Raw genomic sequence first — 22,692 nt, 5'->3', positions numbered from 1 at the left:
GAACAAAAAAAAAAACAACTCGCTGACAATAAACTTTTATTTATAGACAGCGCTTTTATTAGAATAATAAACAAATAAAATATAGACAGAACTTTTATAACGAACGAATAAAAATAACCCCATGCATAGTAGGGGTGCACGATATTGACAAAAATGTGATATTGCGATATCGATAATGAATATTGCGATATCGATATTAATTTCGATATTTTTAAACGGATGTAAAACTACAAAAGTTATTGGAAAACGCATCAAAAAGATTAATAAATAAAACAAGTTTTCTTACAACATAAGATTTATTTCAACTGACAGTAATATTGGACTGGTACAGCATTAATAAATAGGCCTAAATAATATGTCAACAGAACAGGACATGTTAGTTGTGTACACTACAGTGTAAAAGATAATAAATAAATAGCAAGTCTACAGAACACACTATGCAACATAAACGCCAGTATATGTGTTTTCTTTGACCGGACAGCTATGACCGTGAAAAGACCAGATGTAAATGCCCCGTGAAACGCATTCGTGACGTATTTGAATCTAATCGCTCAAACCACTTCAGGAGGTGGTCTGGGCCGCATTTCAGTTGAAACTGGACAAATGTAAATGCATCTCGTTATTAAATAAACCACAAAATGTACTCCTTCCAAAAACGCTAAAAAATGAGAACGTTACAGGCTCGTCATGTTATGGCTAGATATGACGACGCGCGCGACTGCAACACGCATCACCGCAGATGAGCAGCTGCTGTGAACATTTACTATCAAAGTGAAAGTAAGTCGCAGACGTTTTTCACAGTTATCTTCATTAAAAGTAAATAAACTAACTGATCTTATTTTACCTGATGATCATAAAACGCAGCTCATAACTGTTGCTTTCGGTGACGTGCACTCCATTAAATCTGCATATAGCGCGGGAATTGAAGATCGTATTTTGATAAATCAGATAGCTATCCGATCAGTGAAAACGCATGAAGTTGCCAGGTGGACCGTGGCCTGATGTTTATACTTGTGCGCTGGTGTGCGCGTCGAGCCGCCGGCAAGTGTGTGTGTGTGGGACTGTGTGGTTGGAGAGCAAGGGAGAAGTGAGAGAGTGACGGCGGTTAGCTTTGGAGCGAGTAGCGACTTTATATTGAGAAAAACAAAGTGTCTCCCCCGTTCTTTCTGACCACTGTGGGAAATCTGTAGCATGAAAAGTTAAACCTCTCTTGATTTAATATTGTTTATGGAGAAGGAGAATCAGGAAATGAGTCGGGGGGGAAATGCAACGGTGCATGTCGGACCAGACGCATCATAAACAAAATATTGCGTAAATATCGCGACACTTTCGATATGGATATCGAGCAACGTGATATCGCGATAACGATATTGATTCGATATATCGTGCACCCCTAATGCATAGGCTGAAAAAAGTGAAAATCGGCAAACTGTGGGCCCAAACAAACAAAATGTTTATTAACGAATAAGAAAACAAAATAGGCCTAAATAAATTAAACAAAGTTTAAATAAGATAAAACCAAATAAAAAGAGACGAATATAAAATAAAAACTTTAAAAAGGACCTTAGCCTACATAAATGACAACACTCTAAAAAAAAGTAAAACACTATAAATTGGAATTTATTAACATTAATAAATATTGGCCAAAATATTGCCAAACAGGCGCTTTTGCATTGCGTTTTGACACCAAATCTTTCGGCATTATCTTGCTTTTCTGTAATTTGACTCGTTCTCCTCTCCACACGTGCTAAATGGAATCCTGATGCTTGCTGATCTGTGACGTGACGGCACGCACTGTGCAGTTCATTTTTAATTATAATGCTCTCTTCTGAACTAAATAATTGAAAATTATTATTTTTAATTAATTAAAATAAATATTTTAGCAAAAACGAATACTTTAAAAAAAAAAAAGTCAAGACATCGCGGTGTCACGGTGGGAAAGTGATGTCACCGGTGATGGGGCTCAAAACCGGTAACACCGTCAACACCGTCTATCGCGGCAAGCCTAATGTGGAGATTCGCCTATTTTTCAGGGGTGTTTTTCAAAAACGAGATTTAAGTACGAAGGAGAAAACAATGGTGTTTGAGACTCTCTGTATGTCCTGTCCATGTACTGAACTCTTGTTATTTAACTATCCAGCATTTTTTTTTTTTTTTTAAAAACCTTGGCGCCTAAAGAGAAAACACTTCACTAAAAATGTGAATAATTGTATAAATTCAATTTCACATTCTAGGGCACCTTTAAGCACCAAAGTCCCAAAATTGTGACAAGACGTCATACTTAAAGGGATAGTTCACTTTGAAATTAATTTTTGATATGTTTTAGCTTACCTCAAGGGCATCCAAGATGTAGGCGTCTTTGTTTCCACAGTATTTTCAATAAAACCGTTGTTGTCTATCAGTCATACACTGGAAGCTAAGGGGGTCCACCAAAAAGCATGCACAGAGGAGTCAAAATTAAACATGATTTAATGACTTGTAAATGTAGTACACATTGATTGCCTAAGACACGAAACGAGCGATTTGTGTGAGAAAACGAACAGTATTTATATCGTTTTTACCTCTTGTAATCATAGCCATGACAAAATGATCCGACGGTACGGGCGCTTCGGTCTGCGCCTGCGCCATGAGCGATCGCTTGCACGCCTACGTCACTATTTGTTTATACAGAGATTTTAGAAGCTTTACCTTTCACTAAACATATTTAGATATACGGGAAACCGAAATGGAAGACAATTTCGGTATATCAAAATATGTTTAGTAAAAGGTAAAACTTCCGAAATCTCCGTGTAAATATTGAGTGACGTCACACGCAAGCGATCACTTCCGGCGTAACATTGAACTGATTCAGTTCGGTTCAGTTGGACATTGGACAACTGATTCAGATCACTTGAACGTCACTGTGATTACACGAGGTAAAAACGATATAAATATTGTTCATTTTCTCACAAAAACCGCTCGTTTCGTGTCTTAGGCCATCAATGTGTACTTACATTTACGAGTCATTAAATCATGTTTAATTTGGACTTCTCTGTGCATGCTTTTTGGTCGACCCCCTTAGCCTCCAGTGTATGACTGACAGACAACAACGGTTTGACTGAAAAATGTCAAAATTGAAAATACTGTGGAAACAAAGACACTTACATCTTGGATGCCCTTGAGGTAAGCTAAAACATATCAAAAATTAATTTCAAAGTGAACTATCCCTTTAATAAAACAGGCTGTAGATCCTAATGTGTTGTAATATGGTGTGGATGGCAGACATGTAATTCGATTCAAGATCAAAATGAGGTCATGTTCCTATTCAAAGTGTTGGAAGAAACAGCAGAGCAAGTGAGCGATCGTGTCATTCGCAATGTGGCTTCCGGAAGACTAGATCCACCACCGACATGATTTTTGTCTTAAGGCAGTTGCTAGAAAAAAGCAGAGAGCAGCGCACAGACCTCCACATAGCCTTCATTGACCTCAGTAATGCATTTGATACTATCAACCGTGAGATGCTCTGGAAACAACTTTCCAAACTTGGGGTATCACCCAAGTTCCTTACCATTTTACAGCAGCTGCACAATGGGATGAAAGCCAGAGTCACCATAGGAGAATTTCAGTCAGAGTTCTTTAATGTAAATGTTGGGGTGAAGCAGGGCTGTGTCTTGGCCCCAGTCCTTTTCAACCTCCTTCTCTCTGCCGTCACTCAACTTTTTCATTATGCTTTAGGACAAAAGGATGGTGTTCTTCTTGAATACCGCCTTGATGGAAGCCTCTTTAACATTCGGAGGTTGCAGGCCTATACAAAGACCAAATCCTGTTGCATAGCTGAACTACAATATGCGGATGACTGCGCAATTCTGGCACATCTCTTGATCTGCTTTCTCCATGTTTCTTTGACAAATCTCAGCATCAGTCTCACGCGCGCTGCACGGGAGTTGACCACGCCCACTTATTTACATTTCGCGGTATACACGGAATAAAAAAATCTGTTCCGACTGACGTTTTCTATCGCGGTAACGATATATATCGCCATATCGCCCAGCCCTAATGTCCATGACGAGTCACGCAGGCATTGGGCTAACGTTACTCCGCAGCTGCCATCCGCCATCCAGTCTAAACAAGTCTGAGTATTAACGCTTATTACAGGCTTTACGTAGTGATTCAAGATAAGACAAAAACACAGTTTGAAAAAAAGCATTCATGATGCACTCACTCATTGTATACATTTTGTAAATTCTGAACACAAAAAAGTTACGGACTGCGTTTTGATTACTACCGTCAATGTTTACTCAAACTATTATCTCACTACTTATGTAACGTTAATCATTTGAATATGTGTAACTTAAATATTGATACTGTGTGATTATAAAGCAGTTTCGTATCGACAACTGCTCTCTCTCTCTCTCTCTCTCTCTCAGCGCAAACAGATTTGAATGTACGTGACTCGGCGTGTGGTTACAATAAATGCAGCTTGTGTGAGAGCAAATCGCAACTTCAGTGGTGAAGTTTTTGTCATTTAGGAATAAGACGGCGTAGGTGCTTGAATCGAAATCTTTTGAAGATTAATCATGCAGCTCTACTCTCTCTCTGTCTGCGCCTTGAGATGAGACGCTAAAGGATAATCTACTCCCAGGACTTCACCCTCATATCGCACCAGAACCATTTTAGGAACCGAAACTTAGGAATTTTGCACGGTTCCGGTATTTTTTCAAAAACACTACCGGTTCTGGAAAAGAACCGCTTCTCGGTTCCCAACCCTAGTCGTAGACACAAAATAGCATAACTGATAGCCTAGTGGCAATAAAGCTAGCGCTGGCATTTGAAAAAAACTAAAACACAAGGCAACGTCTGGAATTATACATGCAAATACATTTAAAATGGTTAAGTCTTAGCCTACTTACAGGTTGTGTCCCAACAACTGCTGCCTCTGGTTTTAAAGTCGGAACTGCTTCATGTTTCTGTAACAGTTTCTTGTTGAATACGGTGTTGAACTCGTGGAGATTCTGGAAGCTGTCTTCCGTAAAACGCAGCACAGTAAGCTAGATTACGATCGTCATTTTCAGAAACATAATCAAACATAAATTGTATCCATTGTTGACGAAGTACAGCGTCCGCGGGAAGTTCGAAGACATAAGACCTGACAGCTGCGTGAACAACACACTCGACGAGCTGGAGCTGCTGAAATATGCGCATGCCCTTTCTGCATATTCCGGAGGGAGTGGTTGATGCAAATGTGTGGGTTAGTGACGTACCATAACCCAGCTGTAGTCCCAATCCAGTCGTTTTTGTAGGCAATATACTTCCAGATTTTTAAAAGACTGCTTACACTGAACTTTCAGCGCTGCAACTTTGCAGATACTGTTCATGCACCAACAGCAACATTACACGCTTTTTAAAATGAAAAAAGTCAACCCCCCCTTTAAAATATCCTGTAATCTAGTGCGAGCACGCATGCGAGATGTTGAGCTCCTAACCGCAGCTCGCTCACGACGGCAGAGAGGTAAGCGAGCGCGTGCACCCATGTCTCTCTCACGCGGCAGTCAGCAATTCATCATATGCTTAAACTTTTATGTAGTCGCGCAACAAAAATTTCAGCATGTGGGACGTGATGGAGGAACAAATATTGTGAGACACACACAGACACACACTGATGTTTGTCTTGAGATTACAGTTGAAAAAGTTTTTTTATATATTTTTATTATACATTTTTTATATATATATAAATTGTATACATTTGTGTACTTGTTTGGGTTGATATTTTATATTAATTTATTTTTGTTTCCAGGTGGGTAATTTGCAGAAGGTGCAATCCTTTTTTTGTAATTTTGTATTAAGAAGACAAAACTAAGGCCAAATGGGCTTTACTATTTAAGTTTGTATTCAAAGTTTTACATGTTATGGGCTACATGTAACAGATTTTACAGTAAATTGTTTTAACTGTATTGTTATATAATTGTTGGCACTGCCACTTATAAACACTAAATGGGTAAAAATTGCAATAATTTGTTGTGGAGCCAAATATTGGAGTTGAAATAAATACCTCTATTTTTTTAAAGAAATAAAAGCCAAACACCTTAGGCCTAAAAAAAAAAAAAGTTTGGTTCCGGTTGGTTGTCAGTTGAGGTCATGGGTCGGTAGGGATTTTTTTTTTTTTTTTTTTTTCTTTCAGTGGCAGCAAGGGATGGGTTGGAAATTATTCAGGGCTCGACATTAAAGGGATAGTCAAACCTAAAAATATCAAAATTGAAACTACTGTGGAAACAAAGACACCTACATCTTGGATGCCCTTGAGTTAAGCTAAAACATATCAAAAATTTATTTCAAAGTGAACTATCCCCTTAAGCCTTTTCACGTGCTTGTCCTCCGGACAAGTAAGTAAATCTGTCAATCACTTGTCCGAGTAAAAAAGTTGCTTGTCCGGATTTTTAAAATTTATTTATTTTTTATTCTGAAGGAATATTCTCATCAGTGTTCAATCAGCTTTGATATTTAAAAAGGCAAATTGTAATATCTGCACCTTTAAGGGCATCCCCTCCACCAATATTATTAAATGCCCTATAGTGTCTTATTATTCTAAATAATTTAATTTATTGATCAAATTTAGGAATTTAAAATGAAAGATGAAGCATACTGTTACCCTATTTACACTGAAAAATTACAATTTCATAAAATAATGTTATGAAATTGATTTAAATGTGCAAATAAGAAATATTGGAAAGAATTAGGCCTATACTAGGCTACTTATAAACATAACACTAAACTGCCAATAGGTGGCGGCAGGCGGCCGTATAAATGAGTGAGTTATTGATTCATTAATTCAAACGATTCGTTCAAACGGTTGATTCATTCAAGAATGAGACAGATGTTGATGTTTATGAATGGGTCATTGAATCCTTGACTCAACCGATTCGTTCAAAATGCTGAATCATTCAGTAATGAAAACAGGATGAGTTCCTGTGAGATGCGTCGTGGTTCTGCTGTGACTTTTCTTTGGAACTATTTTCGCTGCTAAAATGGAACAAAAACACCCAATATTGCTTAAACAGTAAGTGACTTAATCTTAACTGTTTATTGAACTGTTGTAGGAAATCAATGTCACTTTTTCAATCGTGATGGTATTGAGGAAAAATAACTGAGGCTGCTTAGTGCTTAACATATGTTAAAATATAAAAACTCCACATTTAGATTTTTTATAGGCAGAGTATGTTGTTAACTGTGTGTGTGTGCTCCGCTCATGTGTGTAGATTTCTCTGCGCGAGCGTCAACAGCGCAACCTTACAGTAGCTGCTGCCTGCTACATTTATTATCCACAATCGATCGCAACTTGCAATAAATGTAATAAAATCAGAATCATTCTCTCGGTTTAGTGATTCCCTAGTTATTTTTTTGTTTGTTATTGATGTTCTAATCAGGCTACTTGTCCGTTGGGGCGAGTAAAATTCTCTTTTACTTGTCCTTCAAAAATCTATTTGTCCTGGAAAAGCGGACAAGTTAGACGGGCTCTAGAGATACGAACCGCGGCAGGTTAGAGTGTTTTGGATTGCATAAAATAATGAGAGAAACGAACAAATACATGGCGAAAGAAGTGCTAGACAGCAGAAGATGGGATTGGGATCATGATTGGATCATGATAGGATGATTTTTTAATAAAACTAGGCGGATGGAGGTATTATGTGGTGTGTGCATGCCTATGAATGCATGTATTTGTATGTGTGCGAATACGAATAAAAATATCCTAAATTACAAAAAAAAGACTTGTATAATATGTATTATAGTTCAGTTTGACGAACGATATCTGCCTCGTTTGTTAATAGATTGCTGGAGGACAAGATGCATCTTACATCGCGTGCTATAAAAAGACGGAGCTGTACAAAAACGTAAATTAATAGTTCGCCTCAGAGTTTTTTATTTGTGTATTTATTTAATTTTTATTATTTCTTCCCCAAGCTCATAAAATAATTTTGGGTCGCACATAAATTGACAGGGTCGGTCGGAAACCGGAAACAAACAATTTTTTTTTTTACGCCTTATCATTTTCGTAATACATTATTTGTTTTGGTTGCTTAAAAACACGCATAAACAAATTATCAGATTACTCGATTAATCGATCAAGTGCTAGATTAATCAATTACAAAAAGAATCGATAGCTGCAGCCCTAGAGGTAATACAGTAATAAATCTGCAAGTCATTTAAAATATATGAAAGGAAAGGCATTCGAGTAAATTACACACTTATGTGTGTGAGAGGGGAAAACGGGGGTAGTAGAAAACTTCGGTTTTTATTTCCATCTATCTCCATGTGCTTACTGTATCCACTTATGATTGAATTATTATGGAAACACATTCAGTTATCACTTTGTATAGGACCTGTTTGAGCCCTAGAGCAGACCGGAGATCTCTCCGTTTGTTGAAAGCCTTCCCGATGCTGACTCTCGTCTTATTCCGACGACTGGCACTGGACAGACAGAAGTTTTATTTTCTTTGTCTCACGTGGAGTTTGCGTTGGGGTTTGTAATGAACTACAAGCCGGTCTCTTTCCGCGCCATACAGATTAAATGAAGTGCACGTCACTGAAAGCAACAGATATGAGCTGCATTTTATTAATCATCGGCTAATTTCAAGATCAGCAAAGACAGCAATAAGAGAGATCGCAAACAGGCCTGGTAAGATCATTTAATTTTTTTACTTTTAATGAAGATGGTAGTGTTAAGCGTCTGCGACTTACTTTCACTTTGATTTGCGATAGATTGCGGCGCGCTGGCTTGATGAAGGGGCTCAGCTCAGCTGCTCATCTGAGGTGATGCGTGTCGTCATATATGACTAAAATAACATGACATATAGCTTGTTTTCAACAACCAGATGCATTTACTCTTGTCCAGTTTCGTCTGGAATGCGGCCCAGACCACGTCCTCATGAGCGATCGGATTCAAATCCGTCTCTAACGCGTTTCGGAGGGCATTTACCCTCTGGTCTTTTCACGATCGACTAGCTATCCGATCATCACAGAAAACGCATGAAGTGACCAGGTGTAAACAGCCCCTTTGAATCCATCGTCTACTTTTGTGGAAAGCTGACTAGAGTTGTGGTCGCTCGAGTTGTCTTCTCTGATACGGAGAACGGCAGCGAATAGCTACATGAACCTGCCAGACATAGCCAGGCGAGCGTGAACGCGCATGACGTCACGCCCAGTCTCAGATTCGAGCCTGAATCCCTCTTATATAGTTCACTGTACAGGATTTCAGAGGCGATCGCAGTGATCAAAGAAGGGCTCATTCAGCTTATCAGGCGATTGTTTAAGCATGTATGGGTTAGAAAACGGCTATTTTTAACATGAAATGTTGCGCAATGCACCTTTAACTAAAAATGTATATGTGACGATTAGGTGCAGATATCCAAATCAATGAATAACATAAGTTGACAGTGGATTACTTATTTTTAACTGCGGATTCGGGTGACTCAAAGTGCACCAAATGAATGAATTTATCTTAAAATGTAAAAATGTTTATATATGTATGTGTATGTGTGTATATTATATATGAAGAGTTCAGATGCAAAAGCCTCTAAGTGCCATTTGAAATTTTCTTCTAAAATGATAATTTTTATCAAGGTTGTATATTTAAGTTCAGTCATTTCACTTAAATGGCAATGAAGATTACCTATTAATTGTCATTTAAGTGAAATTACTGAACTTAAAGGAACACTCCGACTTTTTGGGACTTTAGCCTATTCACCTTACCCCCCAGAGTTAGATAAGTCCATACATACCTTTTTCATCTCCGTGCGTGCTATAAGTCTGTTTGACGCACCCACCGCTAGCCTAGCTTAGCACAAAGACTCGATGTGACTGGTTGCAGCTTTCATACTGATCCAAATGAGTGGCAAAATAACGCAAACGTTTTCCTATTTACATGTTGTGATTTGTATAGTCACATAATGTACAAATAACAAAGTCAAATGAGACACAGACATCTTTTAACCGTATAAAACCTGGGAACTATTCTCTGAAGGCGAAGCACTGCTACTTTGACGGCGTAATAACCGCATCACCGGAGACACGCCGTGGTGAGGAGCGGAGAGTTCGCTCGGTGTTTGGGTAATAGAGTCAGCAATTTATAAATAGTAAAAGCGTAGTTTAGAGTCATGGGTTTTCGCTCTATTGTAAATAGCTGCGACTGTAAACAGGGGAGGTAACCATGTTTCACAGAATTCCAACTAAAAACGCTGACTGGATGAAGAAATGGCTAACTTACTCTGGATATGTATCCAAACACACCTAAGATTATCAAGGGACATTATGTTTGCTCGGTACATTTCAATGAGGACGACTATTTTGAAAAAATGGAATTTGCCACACGGACCATAATGTGCTGAAGGATACGGCCATCCCATAGCACAGACAGGACAAGTGGATCACCTGCGGCTGAGGTAAGTGTTCCGTTATGTTTTTAGATGACCTACTGTAACAGTGCCTTTAGCCAGATCTAATGTAACGTTAGTGACACTATTATATGATTAGGGTATGAATATGTTTTTATCTTGATGCGGTGCGGACGCGCTTGGGAAAAAAAAAACGAGCGCGTTCACCGCGTTTGAACTTGCACCCTGCGCGCGGCGCGCCTAGTAGCCTAAATTTGAAATAACCATGGAAATAACGAACTTGAGCGTGCAAAAGGGTACGATAGGCTGTGAGTCCATTGTGCAAAAACAATTTGTGCTATTACTTTCCCCTTATTCTATCCTATAGTAATGCAATACTGTATATTATATAGGCTACTGTTGAATAGCCTACATTTGGTTCAGCTAATAAATTGCATTTAAAATATATTGATTCCTGTAATAATAATTATTTATTCATGTGATATTTATAAATCTGGGTGCGTTTTTGGTTGGAAATCAATGAAACATGGTACTGTATTACCTGGTCTCCCCTGTTTATTGTCACAGCTCATACAATAAAGCAAACACCCGTGATAAACTATGCTTTTCTATCTAACGTTAGTAATTGCTGACTCTTTATTCCAACGCTGAGCGAAGCGAACTCTCTGCTCCTCGTCACGGTGCGTCTCAGGTGATTGTTATCACTCTGCCCAAGTAGCAGTGCTTCGCCTTCAGAAAATATAGTATTTATACGGTTAAAAGATGTCTGTGTCTCACATGGCCTTGATATTTGCACACTCTGTGACTATACAAACCACAACATGTAAATAGGAAAACGTTTGCATTATTTTGTCACTCATTTGGATTAGTATCCCAGACAGCAAACTGACATTGAATCAACGTGGAAACGACGTCTCTCATGACATTGAAACAACGTTGATTTGCTCATCGAATTAACGTTGAACCAACGTCAGACGCGGCATTCTTTAAAGCTAAATGAAATCGAAAATTGGTTTGCTTTCATAACGTTGAAACAACGCGTTGATTTCAAGTTGATTTTCCGTTAGTTTTGAAAGAATGACGCGTCTGACGTTGGTTCAACGTTAATTCGATGAGCAAAACAATGTCAGATCAACGTTGTTTCTATGTCATATTTCCACGTTGATTCAATGTCAGTTTGCTATCTGGGATGAAAGCTGCAACCATTCACATCCAGTCTTTGTGCTAAGCTAGGCTAGCGGTGGGTGCGTCAAACAGACTTATAGCACGCACGGAGATGAAAAAGGTATGTATGGACTTATCTAACTCTGGGGGGTAAGGTGAATAGGCTAAAGTCCCAAAAAGTCGGAGTGTTCCTTTAAATATACAAGCTTGATAAAAATGGTCATTTTAGAAGAAAATTTCAAATGGCATTTAGAGGCTTTTGCATCTGAACTCTTCATATATATATATATAAAATATACACACACATATATAAACATTTTTAAATTTTAAAGATAAATTCATTCATTTGGTGCACTTTGAGGTACCCGAATCCGCATATATATATATATATATATATATATATATATATATATACACACACACACAAGATCATACGCAAAGGCTAATGGATCAAAATGCATGATAACAATAATATCAAAGCCTGATTCATCTAACGCACACGCGCAGACAGACAGACAGACAGACAGACAGACAGACAGACAGATAGACAGACAGATAGATAGATAGATAGATAGATAGATAGATAGATAGATAGATAGATAGGGTCTGTCTCTCTCCCTGCTGGTGTAACAGTTAACGTTATCTGTCGTTCACTCAATCGCATTCACACGTTTCATCAATCACCCCATAAACGATCAACAAAACACACTCAATATAACTTACATAACAAAACATCCACTCACCTCACTATTAATAAACGCCTCTCGTGAATGTCGATCTCCGTTGACGTTTTAGAAATCCTCACTCTCCGCCATCACCGTTATAGAGCTAACGCTGCTAAAGCTAAAGCTAGTCCACTTCTCCACGCAACACCCGAAACGTGACGCTGACGTAGGTAGAGCATTGCAGCTAATGCTGCAGACAACTGGGAATTTGGATGTTTCCCATATCCTACTTGGGAATAACGACTGGAACGCCTCTAGAATTCGGACATCGAACATGTGAACTCAGGACAGGTCGATCAACGCTGATCTTAGCGAGGCGCGTCATTTGGTCATATGACGTCACTTCCAAGATAGCGCCAAGTCCTGTTGTTGGTTGTTTCCGGGTGTTTCGGGTTCTACACTTGGCATTAACATGCGATCACCGTGATGTGATCAAGATCGGATCATTAATCAGACATGGTGCGTTTACATTCGTTCACATTAAGTAGCGAAATTCGAATTTCTGTTTCCTGCATAATATTAAAATAGGTCTGATGAACGACACCAGATTAAGAATAAACAATGTCCCAATTGCTTTCACTCATTCACTTTACTATGCAATCTCCAGTAGGTCTTATTAGATTTTTTTTTATGAAGTTATACTTCCAGAGTTGATTATACAAAATTAACTGGGTTGATCATGTTAAACAATAGTGGTGGGGCAGATCGAGGCTTCGAGAGGCAATGAAACAGTTGAATCATTGCCATATTGTGTCGAGGCTTTCAATCAATTCGAAACCCAAATCAACGGCGACACCTAGTGGTCACTTGCAAGTGTTGATCTAAAACAACCTTTACAGTGAGCCACTAAATATATATATATATATATATATATATATATATATATATATATATATATATATATATATATATATATATATATGTTTTTTAATATTATTATTGTAGCTATTTTTCTAATATGTGAAGCTTGTAACTGTAGGCTCCTCACTCTGTAGAATGTTATTTTGGTCCTGAAAAAATGAATATTAATAAAAGAAATAGCCACAATGTCTCAATTGTTTAGAGATTCTTAATAAAAATATTTATTTATCTTCTTTGGAAGGAAATTCTCAACTGAGAATTTTATGTATACTACTATACTAACTGCATTATTAGCCTATTTCACCAATTTCATGTTGCTATTTGGATTAAGGGTAAATATAAAAATATATTATTTTAGTGTTTATGTGTGACGTTACATCCTGTAAATCTTATTCTGCTTGAAAAAGAATATGAGTTGTATTATTGTACATTTATAAAGTATTTACTTTTTTCATAGGCAATCATAAATGCCCTGGCTGTCTCCTGGCTGGGATATCTCCTCACAGGAGGCTGAGCAGGTCTTCCTTTCTGGTCTGGATTATCATTGCAGGTCAGAGTAGATTATTCATTATTTTTGCACGATACCCAGTGCAACATTTTGTTACTGATAATTCTGTTACAGTAACACAACAGTGACTGTTCTCGGATAACTATTTCAGTGAAGTGGAAGATTTTAACTGACAAATTGACAAACAATTGAGGAAGAAAGAAAGGAGACCATTCAATTGTTGGCTGTTACTTTTACATTTACACATTTGGAGTTTGGAATTACGTCAGTAACATGAATATTCAATTTGACTTTCTCTCTCTACAACTCCAACACTTCATAACTGTTTAGTGTTAAATCGAATATTCAATTTGACTTTCTCTCTCTACAACTCCAACATTTCATAACTGTTTAGTGTTAAATCAGAAATAGATACAGGGATACAGTCGGTTGGTCTGGGAACGCCCCCGGGAACGCCCCGTCACGTGATGTGAATTTAGCCCGTCACCGTGGGGGAAAACCTTGGCGGTCATTGAAATACATGGGACAATCATGCCGAAAAAGAGTTTCTGTGTCGTTTTCTGTACCACCAATAAACTAACAAATTATAAATTGAAGTTCTACAGCCTTTCTTACATACATACAGAACCGGATAGGAGGACAAAATTAATCATATCTTATTAGATTAACGTTACTGTGTGAGTAGAGATCCCTGTTAGTAGTGTTTAACTCGTATTAAGGCGGGCATACACTGTGCGATGTCTGTGCGATTTCAGCAAGGTACCTACTCACACTGAACGAAATCGCATGCGATGCAAAGCCAAAGTTCAGGATTTATGTGCTCACACTGTACGGTCCGATCGTCGAGCTGCGACTTCACTGCTCACACTATACGTGTAATATCTGCGATAACCCCCTGGATTGCGCCTATTTACGTGCATGTATCCAGAGATATTGTCAAAACCAGCATCTGCTATCAGTATCAAGATGATTTAGTATTTTCAATTTATGCATTTAATTATTATTATTATTATTATATTATCATTATTAGGGGAGGCCTATAGGCTAATTACTATTAAATTGATCCGCTATTATAATTAATTTGCCACGCAATATTTTCACAGCACATAACCAACGTGCTGTTAGGATAATAAAATATTAATCTTACTCCTCATTAAAAATTGTCTAAAACATTTAAGTCGATTACAATGAATTATATATAAAATAACTATTAACAGTCTATAATATGTCCGAACATTGCCATTATTAATCATCAATGAAAATTAAAAACAGGTTTATTTCAAAAACATTGTTTGACAAAATAATAAAAGAGGTGTTACATATCAGGTCGGTAAGACACCGCGGTCAAGCCAGCCGCAGTTTGAAAACTATCTATCTATCTATCTATCTATCTATCTATCTATCTATCTATCTATCTATCTATCTATCTATCTATCTATCTATCTATCTATCTATCTATCTATCTATCTTTCTTTCTTTCTTTCTTTCTTTCTTTCTTTCTATCTATTTTTCTTTCTTTCTATTTTTCTTTCTTTCATTCTTTCTTTCTAGTTTTCTTTCTTTCTTTCTTTCTATTTTTCTTTCTTTCATTCTTTCTTTCTTTTTTCTTTCTTTCTTTCTTTCATTCTTTCTTTCTATCTTTCTATTTTTCTTTCATTCTTTCTTTCTATCTTTCTATTTTTCTTTCTATCTTTCTATTTTTCTTTCTTTCTTTTTTCTATTTTCTTTCTTTCTATCTTTCTTTCTATCTTTCTATTTTTCTTTCTATCTTTCTATTTTTCTTTCGTTCTTTCTTTCTTTCTTTCTTTGTAATTAATCTATCTCTATCTATCTATCTATCTGTTTTTTCTTTCTGTATTTCTTTCTTTCTTTCTTTCTTTCTATTTTTCTTTCTTTCTTTCTTTCTATTTTTCTTTCTTTCATTCTTTCTATCTTTCTATTTTCTTTCTTTCATTCTTTCTTTCTTTCTTTCTTTCTTTGTAATCTATCTATCTATCTATCTATCTATCTATCTACTCATTTCGTCTTTGACATTTGTAATTCTTTGACATATGTTTTGTTTTTTTTCTTTACAGGTAACACCTCAAGACATTTTTTATGTACAGGTTTACAGCATAATTATTTGTAAAAAGAGATCAAATAAAGTATACACTCTTTTAAATGCCTCTTTTTTTCATGTTTTTTTAGTATTAAAATGACAATTTCTCTTGAATTAAATGTCCCATGTCCTAATGTCCCAATGCCTCTCTTCTACTTTAGACACAAATAAAAACCTCATTTCTAATAAGTAGAAAAAAACAATGGTCAGGTCATGTACGGGACGTCCCATAGAGTGTGCTCACCAATTATCTAGCAATTGTACTGCAGTTTTTTGGAGATATAGGCCTCTCTTCTATTTTAGACACCTATAAAAAATATTTTCTAATAAGTAGAAAAAAACAATGGTCAAGTTATGTACGGGACGTCCCATAGAGTGTGCTCACCAATTATATAGCCATTTTACTGCAGCGTTTTGAAGATATAGGCCTCTCTTCTACTTTAGACACCTATAAAAACCTATTTTCTAATAAGTAGAAAAAAGCAATGGTCAGGTCATGTACGGGACGTCCCATACAGTGTGCTCATCAATTATCTAGCAATTTTACTGCAGTGTTTTGGAGATATAAGCCTCTCTTCTACTTTAGACACCTATAAAAACCTATTTTCTAATAAGTAGAAAAAAACAATGGTCAGGTCATGTATGGGACGTCCCATACAGTGTGCACACCAATTATCTAACCATTTTACTGCAGCGTTTTGGAGATATAGGCCTCTCTTCTACTTTAGACACCTATAAAAACCTATTTTCTAATAAGTAGAAAAAAGCAATGGTCAGGTCATGTACGGGACGTCCCATAGAGTGTGCTCACCAAATATCTAACCATTTTACTGCAGCGTTTTGGAGATATAGGCCTCTATTCTACTTTAGACACAAATAAAAACGTCATTTCTAATAAGTATAAAAAAAGCAATGGTCAGGTCATGTACGGGACGTCCCATAGAGTGTGCACACCAATTATCTAACCATTTTACTGCAGCGTTTTGGAGATAAAGGCCACTATTCAACTATAAACAACAATAAAAACCTAATTTCTAATAAGTAGAAAAAAACAATGGTCATTTCATGTACGGGACGTCCCATAGAGTGTGCTCACCAATTATCTAGCTATTTTACTGCAGCGTTTTGGAGATATAGGCCTCTCTTCTACTTTGGACACCTATAAAAAATGTTTTTTAATAAGTATAAAAAAACAATGGTCAGGTCATGTACGGGACGTCCCGTAGAGTGTGCACACCAATTATCTAACCATTTTACTGCAGCGTTTTGGAGATATAGGCCTCTCTTCTACTTTAGACACCTATAAAATCTATTTTCTAATAAGTAGAAAAAAACAATGGTCAGGTCATGTACGGGACGTCCCATAGAGTGTACTCACCAATTATCTAGCCATTTTACTGCAGCGTTTTGGAGATATAAGCCTCTCTTCTACTTTAGACACCTATAAAAACCTATTTTCTAATAAGTAGGAAAAAAACAATGGTCAAGTTATGTACGAGACGTCCCATAGAGTTTGCTCACCAAATATCTAACCATTTTACTGCAGCGTTTTGTTGATATAGGCCTCTCTTCTACTTTAGACACCTATAAAAACCTATTTTCTAATAAGTAGAAAAAACAATGGTCAGGTCATGTACGGGACGTCCCATAGAGTGTGCTCACCAATTATCTAGCAATTTTACTGCAGTTTTTTGGAGATATAGGCCTCTCTTCTATTTTAGACACCTATAAAAATATTTTCTTATAAGTAGAAAAAAACAATGATCAGGTCATGTACGGGACGTCCCATAGAGTACAAAAACCTCATATCAAACAATTTTACTGTAGCATTTTGGAGAAATGTCCCATTATTCAACTTCAGAGGGCCATAAATACCTTATTTCTAATAAGTAGAAAAAACGAACGGTCAGTTCTTATACGGGACGTCCCATAAAGTATACACACCTCATATCAAACCATTTTACTGTAGCATTTTGGAGAAATGTCACATTATTTGACTTCAAGAGGGCCATAAATATCTCATTTTCAATAAGTAGAAAAAAATAACGGTCAGTTCTTATACGGGACGTCCCATAGAGTACACACACCTCATATCAAACAATTTTACTGTAGCATTTTGGAGAAATGTCACATTATTCGACTTCAGAGGCCCATAAATACCTCATTTCTAATAAGTAGAAAAAAATAATGGTCAGTTCTTATACGGGACGTCTCATACAGTACACACACCTCATATCAATGTCATGTAATAACGAGAACAGGAAGCAATTGCAGTTACTCCAGATTTAATGGTGATACTCAAGACAATGACACGGGTGTGAACAGATAACGCAGGGACTTCGATGGTCAAGGTGCGGTGAATCCTCGTGAAGTGAAGAGTGAAGACGAGACGAAACAATCCAACACAGAGACAACAAATCCACAGGACACGGAGATCAGGAAACCAGGAATGCAAACACAACACCGACACCCCGGACATCAAACAACGATCTGGCAAGGAAATGAGAATGAGGTGAGTATTTAAGCAGTGTGGGGATGAGCTGCAGCTGGTGATGATTAATGATGATCAGCTGGAGCGGATCAAGGAATGACAACATTCACGCCCACAGTACATGTGCTTTCATACCACAACACAAGCACGAGACAAGAAGGAAACATTGGATCTGTATACCGTGACAATCAATCCATTTTACTGTAGCATTTTGGAGAAATGTCACATTATTCAACTTCAGAGGCCCATAAATACCTCATTTTCAATAAGTAGAAAAAAATAACGGTCAGTTCTTATACGGGACATCCCATAGAGTACAACAACCTCATATCAAACCATTTTACTGTAGCATTTTGGAGTAATGTCCCATTATTCGACTTCAGAGGCCCATAAATACCTTATTTCTAATAAGTAGAAAAAAATAAAGGCCAGTTCTTATACGGGACGTCCCATACAGTATACACACCTCATATCAAATAATTTTACTGTAGCATTTTGGAGAAATGTAACATTATTCGACTTTAGAGGCCCATAAATACCTCATTTCTAATAAGTAGTAAAAAATAACTGTCAGTTCTTATATGGGACGTCCCATACAGTACACAAACCTCATATCAAACTATTTTACTGTAGCATTTTGGAGAAATGTCACATTATTCAACTTCAGAGGCCCATAAATACCTGATTTCTAATAAGTAGAAAAAACGAACGGTCAGTTCTTATACGGGACGTCATATAAAGTATACACACCTCATATCAAAATAGCTAGATAATTGGTGAGCACACTCTATGGGACGTCCGTACACCATTGTTTTTTTCTACTTATTAGAAATTAGGTTTTTATTGTTGTTTATAGTTGAATAGTGGCCTTTATCTCCAAAACGCTGCAGTAAAATGGTTAGATAATTGGTGTGCACACTCTATGGGACGTCCCGTACATGACCTGACCATTGCTTTTTTATACTTATTAGAAATGACGTTTTTATTTGTGTCTAAAGTAGAATAGAGGCCTATATCTCCAAAACGCTGCAGTAAAATGGTTAGATATTTGGTGAGCACACTCTATGGGACGTCCCGTACATGACCTGACCATTGCTTTTTTCTACTTATTAGAAAATAGGTTTTTATAGGTGTCTAAAGTAGAAGAGAGGCCTATATCTTCAAAACGCTGCAGTAAAATGGCTAGATAATTGGTGAGCACACTCTATGGGACGTCCCGTACATGACCTGACCATTGCTTTTTTCTACTTATTAGAAAATAGGTTTTTATAGGTGTCTAAAGTAGAAGAGAGGCCTATATCTTCAAAACGCTGCAGTAAAATGGCTAGATAATTGGTGAGCACACTCTATGGGACGTCCCGTACATGACCTGACCATTGCTTTTTTGTACTTATTAGAAAATAGGTTTTTATAGGTGTCTAAAGTAGAAGAGAGGCCTATATCTTCAAAACGCTGCAGTAAAATGGCTAGATAATTGGTGAGCACACTCTATGGGACATCCCGTACATGACCTGACCATTTTTTTTCTACTTATTAGAAATGAGGTTTTTATTTGTGTCTAAAGTAGAAGAGAGGCCTATATCTCCAAAACGCTGCAGTAAAATGGTTAGATAATTGGTGTGCACACTGTATGGGACATCCCGTACATGAAATGACCATTGTTTTTTTCTACTTATTAGAAATTAGGTTTTTATTGTTGTTTATAGTTAAATAGTTGCTTTTATCTCCAAAACACTGCAGTAAAATGGTAAGATATTTGGTGAGCACACTCTATGGGACGTCCCGTACATGACCTGACCATTGTTTTTTTCTACTTATTAGAAATGAGGTTTTTACAGGTGTCTAAAGTAGAATAGAGGCCTATATCTCCAAAACGCTGCAGTAAAATAGTTAGATATTTGGTGAGCACACTCTATGGGACATCCCGTACATAACCTGACCATTGTTTTTTTCTACTTATTAGAAATTAGGTTTTTATTTGTGTCTAAAGTAGAATGGAGGCCTATATCTCTAAAACGCTGCAGTAAAATGGTTAGATATTTGGTGAGCACACTCTATGGGACGTCCCGTACATGACCTGACCATTGTTTTTTTATACTTATTAAAAAATATTTTTTATAGGTGTCCAAAGTAGAAGAGAGTCCTATATCTCCAAAACGCTGCAGTAAAATTGCTAGATAATTGGTGAGCACACTCTATGGGACGTCCTGTACATGAAATGACCATTGTTTTTTTCTATTTATTAGAAATGAGGTTTTTATAGGTGTCTAAATTAGAATAGAGGCCTATATCTCTAAAACGCTGCAGTAAAATGGTTAGAAATTTGGTGAGCACTCTTTGGGATGTCCCGTACATGACCTGACCATTGTTTTTTTCTACTTATTAGAAATGAGGTTTTTACTTGTGTCTAAAAGAGGCCTATATCTCTAAAAGCGCTGCAGTAAAATGGTTAGATATTTGGTGAGCACACTCTATGGGACGTCCCGTACATGACATGACCATTGTTTTTTTTCTACTTATTAGAAAATAGGTTTTTATAGGTGTCTAAAGTAGAAGAGAGGCATTGGGACATTAGGACATGGGACATTTAATTCAAGAGAAACTGTCATTTTAATACTAAAAAAACATGAAAAAAGAGGCATTTAAAAAGAGTGTATACTTTATTTGATCTCTTTTTACAAATATTTATGCTGTAAACCTGTACATAAAAAATGTCTTGAGGTGTTACAAATTACAAATGTCAAAGACGAAATGAGTAGATAGATAGATAGATAGATAGATAGATAGATAGATAGATAACAAAGAAAGAAAGAAAGAAAATATAAAGATAGAAAGAATGAAAGAAAGAAAAATAGAAAGAAAGAAAGAAAGAAAGAAAGAAAGAAAGAAAGAAAGAAAGAAAGAACAGCTAGATAGATGTGTAGGCAGAAGAAGGAGAACAAGAGGCGAATGCTCCAATGCAAACACTTTAATTTAACTCAGAATAGCAAACAGGCACGGGTACAGGCAGGAATACACTCACGACACGGAAGGGTAACATCAACAACGACCGACAATGACAGACTGAATGAGGAGGAACTAAATACACAGGGGAATCAATCATAATGAGGTGCAAACAGGTGAAACAGGACGCTGAACGGGAGGCTGATGAGGGAGTGAGTTCAGGTGTGCAGACGAGAGGATCATGGGAAGTGTAGTGCTGAAGACAAGACAGACTGGTGCAGACGGAGGACTGTGACAGAACTCCCCCCTCCCGGGAGGCGTGACCTCACGCCGCAGAACAGAGGAAGGAGGGGGGACGAACTGGGGGCTGGGCGGGGCGTGGCCAGGGCGGAGCAGGCTGAGGGCGTGGCCAGGGCGGAGCAGGCTGAGGGCGTGGCCAGGGCGGAGCAGGCTGAGGGCAAGACCAGGGCGGAGCAGGCTGAAGGCGAGACCAGGGCGGAGCAGGCTGAGGGCGAGACCAAGGCGGAGCAGATGGAGGGCGAGACCAAGGCGGAGCAGATGGAGGGAGGACCCCTGGTGGAGCCGATGGAAGCGGGGCTGACAACACCAGGGGGCCGACTGACAGGGGCGGAGCAGATGGGAGAGGAAACCAGGGTGAAGCAGAGGGACAGACGACTTTGGGTGCTGAGGAGGGACCGAGGGACCATGGTGACACCGTAGGCTCTGGTGACTGAAGTGACGAGAGGGGCACAGAGGGACACGGTGAGGTCAGAGGGAGTGAGGGCTGACGGGTGACTGGAGGGAGTGAGGAGTCCGACAGAACCGGGGGGTGACATGACAGGGCGGAGCAAAGGGAAGGAAGTCCAAAGGTGAAGGGAGGATGACGAGGGAGCGAAGGGAGTCCGGAGGGTCGAGGGAGCCTGGCCGAGCTGGTGGACTGAGGGGCCATGGAGGAGCTGAGGGAGGTAGGAGCCACGGGGGAGCTGATGGGACAGAGGGCCGAGGAAGTGTCCAGATAGAGGAGGTGTGAGGCCAAGGCCGGGGATCCAACGACCCAGCTGGGTCAGGGAAGCTGGCAGACGGAAGGGCTGACGGCTGCGTGACGGGAGGAGGTGGGAGAGGGAGGCTGGGTGGGATCCTGGTCTCGGGCTCTGGCTGGACGGTCTCGGGCTCTGGCTGGACGGTCTCGGGCTCTGGCTGGACGGTCTCGGGCGCAGGCTGGACGGTCTCGGGCGCTGGCTGGACGGTCTCGGGCGCTGGCTGGACGGTCTCTGGCGCTGGCTGGACGGTCTCTGGCGCTGGCTGGACGGTCTCGGGCGCAGGCTGGACGGTCTCGGGCGCAGGCTGGACGGTCTCGGGCGCAGGCTGGACGGTCTCGGGCGCAGGCTGGACGGTCTCGGGCGCAGGCTGGACGGTCTCTGGCGCAGGCTGGACGGTCTCTGGCGCAGGCTGGACGGTCTGGACGGGGCTGGTTGGAACCAGCGAAGAGGGGAGCTCGGGCTCGGAGAGGCTGGGCGGGACCAGCGGAGAAGAGAGCT

General features: G+C 38.8%; 1 protein-coding gene across 1 annotated transcript in view; it reads right to left on the bottom strand.

The window, feature by feature from the left end:
• apbb1 (amyloid beta precursor protein binding family B member 1) overlaps nt 1-12,556 on the bottom strand; it is a 124,961-nt gene extending 112,405 nt beyond the window's left edge. The window contains exon 1 of the mRNA XM_089126378.1: nt 12,272-12,556. The gene's annotated coding sequence lies outside the window, so the exon portion shown is untranslated. The remainder of the gene's footprint in view (nt 1-12,271) is intronic.
• Between the last annotated feature and the right edge of the window lie 10,136 nt (nt 12,557-22,692).

Source organism: Pimephales promelas, chromosome 23 (genome assembly GCF_988280905.1).
Source record: "Pimephales promelas chromosome 23, fPimPro1.hap1.1, whole genome shotgun sequence".
Taxonomy (NCBI): Eukaryota; Metazoa; Chordata; class Actinopteri; order Cypriniformes; family Leuciscidae; genus Pimephales; species Pimephales promelas.
The sequence above is the reverse complement of the archived record's forward strand: the minus strand, read 5'-3'. Positions and strand labels throughout refer to the sequence as shown.